This window comes from Neomonachus schauinslandi, chromosome 8 (genome assembly GCF_002201575.2).
Source record: "Neomonachus schauinslandi chromosome 8, ASM220157v2, whole genome shotgun sequence".
Lineage (NCBI taxonomy): Eukaryota > Metazoa > Chordata > Mammalia > Carnivora > Phocidae > Neomonachus > Neomonachus schauinslandi.
Genome location: NC_058410.1, coordinates 80,611,024 through 80,623,145, shown reverse-complemented (window position 1 = coordinate 80,623,145; position 12,122 = coordinate 80,611,024). Strand labels below are relative to the sequence as shown.

General features: G+C 37.8%; 1 pseudogene; it reads right to left on the bottom strand.

The window, feature by feature from the left end:
- Positions 1-4,991: 4,991 nt before the first annotated feature.
- LOC110583599 lies at positions 4,992-5,831 on the bottom strand (annotated as a pseudogene).
- Positions 5,832-12,122: the final 6,291 nt, after the last annotated feature.

The window sequence follows — 12,122 nt, the reverse complement described above, 5'->3', positions numbered from 1 at the left end:
AGATGAATGGATAAAGAAGATGTAGTATATATACATATTATGCAGCCATCAAAAGGAATGAGATCTTGCCATTTGCAACGACGTGGATGGAACTGGAGGGTATTATGCTGAGTGAAATAAGTCAATCAGAGAAAGACAAGTATCATATGATCTCACTGATATGAGGAAGTCTTTTTTTTTTTAAACAAAATTCACATTTTCTTTAGATTGAAATAAACTATACAAAACTGATTTTCTTCACCAAAAATAACAGCAATATTTTCTGTATTATTCCTAGATAAACCACAAAACACTTAATTTTGTAGGTTTTCCAGGGGTTGCTGGAGTGGTGGGGGGTGGGTGGGATGGGGTGGCTGGGTGATAGACCTTGGGGAGGGTATGTGCTATGGTGAGCGCTGTGAATTGTGTAAAACTGTTGAATCACAGACCTGTACCTCTGAAACAAATAATACATTATATGTTAAAAAAAAAAAAGAAGATAATAGGAAGGGAAAAATGAAGGGGGCGGGAATCAGAGGGGGAGACGAACTATGAGAGACTATGGACTCTGAGAAACAAACTGAGGGTTCTAGAGGGGAGGGGGGTGGGGGGATGGGTTAGCCTGGTGATGGGTATAAAGAGGGCACGTACTGAATGGAGCACTGGGTGTTATATGCAAACACTGAATCATGGAACACTACATCAAAAACTAATGATGTAATGTATGGTGATTAACATAACATAATTAAAAATAAAAGAAAGAGTTCAAAAACAAAAAAAAAAACCTGTGCCTTAAAACTTGTAAGATCTTAAGCAATTACTTAACAAATCCTATCATTACCAAGGCCTTTATGCCTCATATCTATAGTTTGGCGTTTCTATCAGCAAGTCAAAAAATTTAAACTACTCAAAATATTTAGTTCTGGAAGTTAATAATAAAGGTGAAAGTTTCTGTTTTCCTGGAAAGCCAAAAGTAATTTATAATGTTATTTACCTAAATAGTAGTAATGAAGCAATACCGTATTTTATTTTATTTTTAAAATTTTATTTAAATTCAGTTAATTAACATATAATGTATTACTAGTTTGGGAGGTAGAGTTCAGTGATTCATCAGTTGCATATAACACCCAGTGTTCATCACATCATGTGCCCTCCTTAATGCCCGTCACCCAGTTACCCCATCCCTTCCAGCAGCCCTCAGTTTGTTTCCTAGAGTTAAGAGCCTCTTATCGGGGGATGCCTGGGTGACTCCATCAGTTAAGCGTCTGCCTTCAGCTCAGGTCATGTTCCCAGCTCAGGTCCTGGGATCAAGTCCCGCATTGGGCTGCTTGCTCAGTGGGGAGCCTACTTCTCCCTCTGCTTGTGCTCTGTCTCTCTCTCTCTCTCTCTCAAATAAATAAATAAAATCTTAAAAAAAAAAGAATCTCTTATGGTTTGTCTCCCTCTGTGTTTCATCTTGCAATACAGTGTTTTAAAATATCTTATCTCATTTGATTCTCAGAGGGCAAACACTAGAGCGGCTAGGAGAAAACAGAAGTGGTTGTTTTGTGAAGTAACCATAGAGAGGAAAGGAACAGAGCTCCTGACTCCGAATTTCATGTGCATTAGATACTTCTACAAGTGGTCTCCTAGTTATAGGTTATGTTTGGCTCTGTCACTTTAAGTTGTATGTATGCTTTCCTTCATCATAAAACTAAGGTTATACTTATTTCCTTGCATAAAACATAAATATTGTATGATTGACTTAAATGTAATAATTTTCTATAGATAGATTTCAATACTGTAGATTATTTCCCAATCATATAATCTTTGAAAGAGAACCCTAATGGAGTTTCTTGAAGCAAGTAACTTTTTTTTCAAAAAAGGAAAAGAAATGATTTTTCTGTGAAACTGTCATAGAGACAAAGACATCTGAAAAGAGACTTTAGAATATAGACTGCTACAATCATGAATGATTTGAGGGTTCAGAACCAATTTTAGAAATCATTTTTACCTAAAATTAAAGAAAGACACAAGTTTGCAGTGTAAGAAGCATTTTGCAAAGGTCTTGTCCATTGTTTGGTGTTTTACATGATTCAGGGGGAAAATTGTTGTTTCTTCTTATGGTTGACCTTGCATATAATAGACAAGGAGGCTGTCTAAACTAGTGTGATTTAAAGGGTATCTTTCCCCAAATAGGAACACATATACCTATAAACATGCACAGACATATATGCACTTGACTTTTGGCTGATTCATCTATCTAGCTGTGTCTGTCTGCCTATCATCTATCTACCTATTATCATCTTATCATTACATATCTCTTTTGCACTTAGACTATTACAATCCATAAAAGCACCGATCAGAGAGTTGGCATTTTAGATTTAAAAGTTTTTTGAGTATTTATATATAAATGTATATGCCCATATATTTAAATGTAAATATTCACATTAATAATGGGGGTAACTCTGTTTTATATTTGTGTGGGAGTTGCTATAATCAGAAGGCAAGTAAGTGGTGCCAAAGGAGCTGTGTTTGAAAGGAGGTGGACAAAGATTCTTATGGCATTTAGCAAGGGTCATGGTAGGAGTGTGTATGTGTGTGTGTGTGTGTATGTGTGTGTGTGTGTGGTATATGAGTATCTGGGCAACACAGGAATAGCATGAAAGTGCTGTGGGGGAAGAAAGAGAGGGAAGTGGAAGGGCTGAAAGTTTAATTTCATCTTTTCCTTAGTGCTAACCCTGCGTCTGATGTCTTCTGTAATTGTATTCCAACAGTGAGTCCTATCTTTTAAGTGTTAAGATTTTGGCCATCATTGATAAAGCAGTGCTTTCAGGATAGTCCTATATTCAGTGACTAAATATTTGGTTAACTTCAACTAGTCATATATGATATATATGTACAATAAATATATATGATATATATATGATGCTTTGTATTTGTGATGGATATGCAAATATAAACAAGATCTTTCTAGCCTGCAAACTTATCCACTATCATTATAAGTGGACGTGGTTTGATGTAAGAAGAACATAGAGAGAGGTATATTAATTATTGGAAAAAAAAACTATTGGAACATAGGGAATACACCATTGACTTTCTCTTCTCAGATGGCCGTAAGAGAAGGAAAGATGTTGCTATATGAGAGAAGAGATGATTTGGAGAGGAAGAAATTAAGGTTTTCTCCTTCCTTTCCAGGTAGATTATACTTGGCCCTCAAGTGATCCATAGGTTTTAGAATGTGGCTGGTGACACCAATACATGCAACCTCTGTAGGGATTTTGAGAGAAATACATATTTTTATTTCATATTTTTGGCTTCTTAAGCTGAAAACCTAGCAGAATTTCTTGCCTCTAATATTGCTCAGTTTCAATTTAATATTACCCAAATCCTATTTTAGCTCAGTTTTCTTCAAAGTTATATACAGTCATTAGTCAATCAAAGTGCACCTGCTTTTCAGTTTCATACAGAGACACATGGAGCTGGGGTTTTTTGAACCTGAGAAATGTCAGTTTTCCAGAGATGTGAATATGACCTGAGGGGTCTGGTTTTGCTAAGGAGAGATTTTTATGAGCCCTCATTAAAAAAGTGCCTTATTTTTTGTATTGCCTTACAGTTTTCACAGTGTATTATCTCACTTTTTACTCACATCAAAGCTATCACCTGAGAGAATTGTTACCTCTGTTTTACTCCTGAGGAAACTGAAAATTGAAGAGACTACGTGACATGCTGAGTCGCTGACTCAAAACCAGCAGCACTGGGATTCACACTGGGTCTTCTGATTCCATGTCTACACACCTTTACTGGATGACCCACCAGTGCTTGTCAAAGAATGTTCTGGTAAAATGTTTCTTTTCAGGTCAACATGATACGTGTGATGTATAGGTTTTACACATATTAGTAACAAAAAATTGCTGAATGTTAATTAAGAATTGTGGTCAAAGAAAGACTTTTGTGGGTTTTTTTGGTTATATAAGCAAAGCATGTTTCTTCCATACCCAACTGGGTCATATTAGGAAGCAGCCACACTAAGAAAGCAGCTCTGTACCCACTACCACTAGGCTCATGCCTACAGGCAGGAATGTAAGGACCAAGACTTGGCTGGTGGAGATGAAAGTACCCTGGAGAGCCTGAGGGAATTCCACATGTGAAGTATGAGAAAATGGGCACTGGGGATGATCCATCAGTTTGCTAACCTTTCTCTATTTTAGCATACTGTCAGGTGGAAAAGGAATATACTTTGGTTTGCATGATACGTTTTCTTGTCAGATTTGCTGGAGTTACACACTCCTTAAATAGATGTGTTTAACTTTTAGTATGTCGTCTGATACTGACATGGATGGAATTAGCCAATATTCTGTAGAATTATAATTTACATAATTTTGTGAATTTCTAACTCATGAAAATTATTGATGACTTTAATTATCAATGATTTTACCTCTAAATTCATAGATTAACTCATAAAGTATTATTACTGATCAAATAAACAATATTTTGTTAGTAGGTAATTGTCTTTTGTGAGCACGAGAATATGTCTAATGGCACATTCCTACATATTGTTTAAAATTTTATTTTCATTACAAAACTAAGAAAAGGATGCATTTCAAATTGGCTATGTGGTTGAATTATTACCCTTTGCTTTTGACTGGATGATGAAAAGCCAGTCCTCTTGCAGATAAAGAATAATTAAATGTGCTGATGGAAGATCTTTCATTGAAAGCCATTTCTTGTTCTTCATGAAAATGAGACTTGGAGATCATTTGTTTAGGTTGCTAGTATTTGAACTCAGAATCTGAGATTGACAAAGATTCCTTAACTAAACTCTACTCAGATTCCTTTGAACTCTTTTATATAGGACCTGATCTTTTTTTTTTTTTAATTTTAATCCCAGTATAGTTAATATACACTGTTACATTAGATTCAGGTGTACAATATGGTAATTCAGCAACTCCATATATTACTCAGTATTTATCAAGATAACTATACTTTTTTTTAATGTATCAGTTTTTTAATTAGGTTTTTTTGTAAGAAATTTAGAACACCAATTTGTGAGGGTAAACTCCATTTGTGAGAGAAAACAGAGTGGAGGTAGCTCTGAAGCCGAGGAACAGCTTTGAGTTTTGGCAGAATTTGCAAGTCCACAGCTTCCTGATCAACCTGGCGCTACTCTGTAATCTCATATTTCTCTTTGACCGTGTCGAAGATCTCACCTTCCTGGTGTCTGGGTTTACACAGCTTCTTCTCGAGATGTATGGAGATTTTCACACTGCTAATATCAATTTTGGTGGAAGTGGCAATGACAGATTTCTAGTGTGTTCTACACAGAGACATTCGATTGAGGGCCAGAGGTCCAGTCACAAGTAGCAAGGCACTGCTCGGTTGCTTCAGGAAAACCACCCTCTTGCCTCTTTGGTGCCCAGTGAGGATGATCAAAATGGTCTCAGGGGTGATGCTAGCTCAAAATTTTCTCATATGCTGACTGAAAGGTTTTTGCTGTGGCTCAGCAGCTTTCGAGGCACATCTTCAGTAGGATAATACCTAGGCATTTTGCGAAGTTTAAACGTACCAGCATTCTTGTCACCAAGTGGTTTTGTGACAGTATCAAGAACTTTCTCCTTCTTTTTCTTTTCAATCCTGGATTTAACTGCTGAGTACTTCCTTTTGTACATGGTCTTTCTTGACTCCATAGCCAATCATAACCAACAGGAATATTTGCCAATTCCTCTGATTAGGACAGGATTTCAGCTACAGTAGGGCTTCCCCTTTAGCATTTTAGCTTTGAGGTTACCCTTCTTAACCTTGCCACCAGCATCAGCCTTCTTGGCTTCAGGTTTCTTCTTATTATCCAGCTTTTCAGGTTTTTCACCCACCATCTTACAAGATGGGAAATAGAACTCAAAATAACTGTACTCTTACTCCCCTTCATTTATTTCACCCATCCCCCTACCCACCTCCCCTTTGGTAACCATCTGTAGTTTGTTCTCTATAGTTAAGAGTCTGTTTTTTGGTTTTCCTGTTTTTTTTCCCTTTTGTTTGTTTTGTTTCTTAAATTCCACATATGGGTGAAATCATCTATTTGTCTTTTTCTGACTGACTTATTTCGCTTTGCATTATATTCTCTAGCTCCATCCATGTTGTTGCTAATGGCAAGATTTCATTGTTTTTTTATGGCTGAATAATATTCCAGTGTGTGTGTGTGTGTGTATCACATCTTCTTTATCCATTATCCATTAATGGACACTTGGGTTGCTTCCATAATTTGGTTATTGTAAGTAATGCTGCAGTAAACATCAGGGTGCATATATCCATATGAATTAGTGTTTTTGTATTCTTTGGGTAAATACCCAGTAGTGTGATTACTGGGTATTTATTTTTAATTTTTTGAGGAACCTTCATACTGTCTTCCGCAGTGGCTGTACCAGTTTACATTCCCACCAACAGTGCATGAGGGTTCCTTTTTCTCCACATCTTCACCAACACTTGTTGGCCACCTTGCTCCTCGGCTATAGATTCTCACTTTTTCTTGTTGTATTTAGAACGTAGCACAATCTCTCTCCCGTACTGCAAAACTCCATTGCAGTTGTCCCTATACCTATTGTGATAGCCCCTGTCACCTCTTTAGCAAGTGTTGCAAATATTTTTTTTTCTTTAACAGATAAAAAAATTTGATCATTAATCAGAGGCCAAATAGTTATTTTTGCTGTTTTAGATAATGGTATTGAGCCTTAGATTGTTGAGTCCACTCAAAAGCAGAAACTGAATCAAGAAGGCTGGAGTGTTTTCATGAGGTTGGTAAGCAATGTGACATCTAAGTCCAGATCCATTAATGGAGAGAATAACATATCAGAATAAGGAGTTTGGGCTTCATTTTGTAATAGGGACTTAATCAAGGTCTTTCTAGAAATGTTTTAGAAGGTTCTGGCACCATGTATAAAACAGAATGTGGAGGAAGGAAAAATGGAGGGAAATTTGGAGACTCCACCAGTGTTGCAGATGAAAAGCCATAAAGGCCTAAAGTAAGACAGTGGTGGTAAGAATAAAGAAGTAATGAATGTTACAGCTGTTATGAAGGCTGAATGAATATTGACTACAAGTTGGCAATAAAAGAAAAGTGAAGTGCTAGCCATGTGAAAATGTTTTCAGCCTAGGGTGTCGGGAGGATGATGTCCCATGAAGGAGGAAATATATTAAGTTCAGTAAAAAATGTAGGATTATAGTTAAAAATGTGGGGCTGAGCTTGAGAGATAAATAAGTGCTATAAACAGATAGGTAGAAATTATCAACATCCAGGTGCTATTTGAAGTCATGAGCCTGGGTGAAACTAGCAAGGGAGAAGACATGAAAGAAGAAAAGAAACCTATGGATCAATCCTTGGGAGATACCTGTATTTGGGCTGGTGCCATGAGACAGAGTAGCTACCAACAAAGAAGAGAGATAGGGAATGGGAACGGAAGAGTCTATAGTGAAAACGAGAAATGAGGATTTGATGCAAGAAGTCTTCTGACACAATTGAGTGCCGCAGAGAGAGATTAAAGTGAGAAAAAGCACTGGATTTGATGGCGAGGAGGCCTCGGAAACCTTGGGAGAGAGATTTCAGTAGAGCCGATGAGAATGTATGTTGGATTTCAATAAATGGAGGGGAAAACATAGGGAGTTGCTAGTGTATTTTCCTTGTAAAGTTTGGAAGAGAAAGGAAGAAAGCAAGTAAGATTAAATAGCTGGTGAGGGAAGAGGTAAGGAAGGGTTGTTGTTTGAGAAGAGAGCATGAATATGTTCATGAGCTGAGGGGAAAAGTCCTATGAGAACATGTAATTAGAGAAGTGAGAAGTGGGGAGATCATTCATGAGCACATCCTCACAGAAGGTGGGGCCAGGTGGCATCAAGGGCACAACTGGAGGGATTGTTCTTTTTTCCTCTGAAATACAGGGTACTAGAAAAGACGAGTCAGTTAGAGAAGTGTTTTTGTTTTTATGTGTGGTGATCTGAAACTTCACAATGATGTGGGATAGATGTAAAATGGGTTTTATGTATTCTAATTTTATTCTTTATAAATATTCCTTAATCCACTAAGTGTTGTTACTAGAATGAATTAATAGTGTACCATTTAATTACATAGTTATTAGTTACAGAGTGGAAGATTTCCCTCAATTTTAATAAGTATATACATTCTTCAAAGTTCATACATCAGAAATAACAAGATTAGTGGTACAACATGAAAGTAGATCAACTTTAATCTCAATTTTTTTGAGATTTCAAGATAATAAATTTGAATCACAAGTTGTGATTATCATAGAAGCACGCTTAAATTAGGATGTTATCTTGGTTCCCTTGACCTGTCCTCATTTACTGGAACTGCCCTCACCACTGTCTCTCTGATATTTCCCTTTAAATATCTGAAAGGCCCTTCAAAGTCAGCCTGTCCTTTGATGAACTCACCATTTGTTCCCTGGGCTGGCCAGCCTTCAAGCTGTTCCCTAATGTTCCCTACTTCCTGGTATTCACCCACTTGTGTGGTCCCCTCTCACATTGTACCAGGGTTGATCTGTGTGACCAATACCATATGGCAGACGCAGTGGCATGTCACTTCTGTTATTAGGTTAGAAAATTCTGCGGCTTCTGTCTTGAAAGCTTTCTCTTGCTTATGCTTTCTCTCTTTTGGATATCTCACTGAAGGGAGGGGCAGTGGGGCCGAGTAAGCTGCTGTGTTGAGAGTAGTCCTGTGGAGAGGCTTCTGTTACAAGTACTGAAACCTTCAGACATCAGCTAAGGAGGAACTACGACCTGCCAACAACCACATAAGTAAGCTTGGAAGTGGACTCATCAGTCACGGTAGATCCCTGAGATGATTACAGACCTGACTGGTAGCTTGGTTGTAATAGGTAGAAAACCTGTGCCCGCACCATCTAGCAAATTTGCTCCCACGTCTCTGAAACTCTGTGCTTGCTGTTTTAAGTTTCTCCTTTTGGGGGTAATTTGCTAAGCAGCAATAGAGAACTAATACATCCCTGACCAAGTTCTCTTCTTGGATTCCCAGTCTCAGTCAGTGAGTTGTACCCTATCTTCTCCCTTCCACAAGCCAAGATCCTAAGAGTCTACCAGGATACTGCTTTTTCCTGTACTCTGCTAATCAATTATAAAGCACCTATTGGGTACTGGGATACAAAAATGAACAAAATTAGAAATTTCTCTTCATATAGAATTTACATCTTAGTGGGGGGATCAGACAATAAACTGAATAATAGAGTGTCTGGTGGTGGTGATAAGTGCAGGTGAAGGGAAAGAAATTGGTGGTGGTGGGGAAGCTAGTTTATGGAAGATAGTCAGAGAAGGCAACTCTGGTAAAGTCCTCTGAAGGAAGTGTCTATGTGGATGCCATCCAGAAGAGTGGTCTGGACAGTGGGGCATCATGAGTACAAAGGTCCTGAGAAAAGACTGTGCTTGATGTGTTGGAGGAGCAGCAAGGAGACTGTTGTGGCTGGATCAGAGAGGGTAAAGGAGTGTGGTAGGTATGGAAGGATATTGGAGAGGTAGGGGTGACCTTGCAGGTGCATGGAAATGATTTTGGATCTTACTGTACATTACTTGGAAAGCCATTGGAATGGTTTGAGTACAGGAGTGACAAGATCAAAATTTGGTTTCAACAGGATCACTATGGCTGTGCTGTTGAGAACAGATTTGTTGGGAGAGCTGGGAGTCGGAGGGAGAACAACAGAAAATGATGGTGGTATAGATTAGAGTGGTGGAGTTGGAGGTGGTCTGACATGGTCAAATTTTAGATTTATTTTGCAGGTTGCTCTGGCAATGAGCTGATGGATTGGATGTGAGTGTAAGAGAAAGTGAGGAACCACAGGTGTTGTCAGATGACATTGAGATGCTCTGGTGGACCTGAGGGAAGGGTTGTGTCAGTCTGCGTTGGTCCTCCCAATTCTTATGTACCTAGCCTATCACCCCTCCTCACGACCTCCCATTTCATGCCTTCTCTACCTCAAGTAATACCTCAGAACTCCTGAGTGTATTCTTCACAATCCCCTCAAAGACTACTGCTCTGGTAAGAGTGGCTGGCAACTCTGATAATAACTGATCTTTGAGGTGATATTAAACCTACTCCTTTCCCAAGTTATATTAGACATTATATTCTCTCTAATATACTATAAAATGAATTTTAATCTATAAATAATGAGATTTATGGCAGCTTATAGATATTCAGCATTTTTCATCGATTATTTCTTGACTTCTTACAGCAATCTATGAAGTAGGAACTGTTATTATGACAACTTTATGGTCAAGAAGATGGAGGGTTTGAAAAGTTAGCTTGTCCATGTCCACGCAGCTATTAAGTAGTGGGGGACAGAAATGACATGTAATTCCATCTGATTCCAAGCCCCTGTCCTGCAGAACTACGTTCAAAAGCTACTTTGCCTCTTTAAAGGAGCATGTCTTTAACACACTTTGTCATACTGATAGCAAGATTATGTCTGTCTCACTTTCAAATAATTTTACTAAAGTTACACATTTGAAGGATCAAATACTTATTAGTTGACAAGTATTAGCGATGATGTGCTAACAGAACCCCAGACAGATGACATCATTGCTCCCTATACAATAAATGACTTCAACATCTATAGTGACGGACTAATGACTAATTACAGCTGACTGATAAAAATTGCTCTACTGTCTAAGCGTTTGTTCCCAAAGAGTCTAATTTGCCTGGAGAACTGGTGTGGGACTTGTCACAGATGCCAGTACTGAAATAAGTGCCCCATTTGTGAGTCACCAACATTGAGAATCCAGACTAATAGGTTAGTGTGACATTTTCAATTTGCCACTCATTCTCTAAATTGTTATGTTGTCTTAAGCTCAGGCTGGCATAATTTACAGTAGGAACTATCAGAACTCAGTCACGCAGGTATTTTTATATAGAAAGTGAAGTTCAGGGGTCAAAATAAGAGAAATGCTTGTGCCTTTTTATATTTCTTAGATGTTTGATTTTCTCAACTATTTTAAAATTCACTACAGATGCTATTACATTATCGAAATAATGATAGTAATGCCAGTAATTCAATAGTCCATTTGCCTTCTTTTCATTATAAAATGATGTTTAACAAGTACTTTAAGCTCCTTGGAAGAAAATCACACCTCTATGATGATGATGATTGCTACTATTTTTGGCCACTCTTCTTCCATTTTAGGACATTAAAAAAATGTCTGGGAAAGGGGACATATCTATTACTATTTCTTATATAATATCTGCAAGAAATGTTACTTTTTAAGATATACTGACAACGTTTGAAATCATTTTTTCTTTTTTAATTTTTATTTTTCTAAATTTTAATCCATTTAATTAACATATAATGTATTATTGGTTTCAGAGGTATAGGTCTGTGTTTCATCAGTCTTATATAATACTCAGTTGAAATCATTTTCTATTTCTAAAAAAATTAGAGACTTGCAGTGATGAGACTACCATCACCTTCTTTCTTCAGCAAACTGGTTGTTCTGTGTAAATTCTCATATTTTTCCAATGTACTGAAGTGTCAGATCCAGACATAAGATACTTTTAAATAATCAACTTGGATATAATGAATTCTAATATTCTTTCTTTCCTTTTTTAAAAAAAATTTTATTTAAATTTTGTTCGTTGGGGCACCTAGGTGGCTCAGGTGGTTGGGCGCCTGCCTTCAACTCGGGTCATGATCCCGGGGTCCTGGGATCCAGCCCCACATCAGGCTACCTGCTCAGAGGAGAGCCTGCTTCTCCCTCTCCCTCTGCTGCTACCCCCACTTGTGCTCTCTCTCTGTCATATAAATAAATTTTAAAAAGTTTTGTTAGTTAACATACAGTACAATATTCATTTCAGGAGTAGAATTCAGTGATTCATCAGCTACATACAACACCCAATGCTCATCACAAGTGCCCTCCTTAATACCCATCACCTATCTAGCCCATCCCCCACCCACCTCCCGCCCACAACCCTGTTTTTCTCTATCATTAAGTGTCACTTATGGCTTGTTTCCCTCTCTCCTTTTTTTTCTTTTCCCCCTTCTCATATGTTCATCTGTTTTCTTTCTTAAATTCCACGTATGAGTGAGACCATATGGTATTATTCTTATTCTGGGTTCAAGTGCTTGTTCCCCCACAAAGTAAAGATGGCTAACTAGGCACAA